This window comes from Corvus brachyrhynchos, unplaced genomic scaffold, assembly GCF_000691975.1.
Source record: "Corvus brachyrhynchos isolate BGI_N302 unplaced genomic scaffold, ASM69197v1 scaffold150, whole genome shotgun sequence".
In the NCBI taxonomy this organism is placed as follows: domain Eukaryota; kingdom Metazoa; phylum Chordata; class Aves; order Passeriformes; family Corvidae; genus Corvus; species Corvus brachyrhynchos.
Window position 1 is genome coordinate 2,090,395 of NW_008236162.1, and position 335 is coordinate 2,090,729.

Here is a 335-nt window from a genome sequence, read left to right on the forward strand (position 1 = left end):
CCCTCACCCCTTCTCCCGTGCCCCCAGCCTGCCCGGCCCCCGCTGCCGAGCCGTGCCGAGCCGTGCCGGGCCAGCCGCGCCGAGGGATGCGGTTTATGTAAGGCGGGCACGTCCCGGGGACACACGCAGGTTACATAAACCCGCACGGCACTGCTGGCATCAGCACCACCTCCCCGGGAGCCCAGGAATGGGGTGTCCACCTGGGAGACCCCCCTGGATCTGCTCCTCCCTCTCCAGGGCTTGTCGGCAGGAGCGGGTGGTGGGTGCTGGTGGGTCTGGGGTCGGGGTGTCCCGGTGCAGGGGGTCCTGCGGCTTGGGGACGGTGTGGGGAGCAC

General features: G+C 71.6%; 1 long non-coding RNA gene across 1 annotated transcript in view; it reads left to right on the forward strand.

Annotated features, from left to right (window-relative positions):
- LOC108446137 overlaps positions 1–335 on the forward strand; it is a 4,646-nt gene that overhangs the window by 3,655 nt on the left and 656 nt on the right. The window lies entirely within an intron of this gene.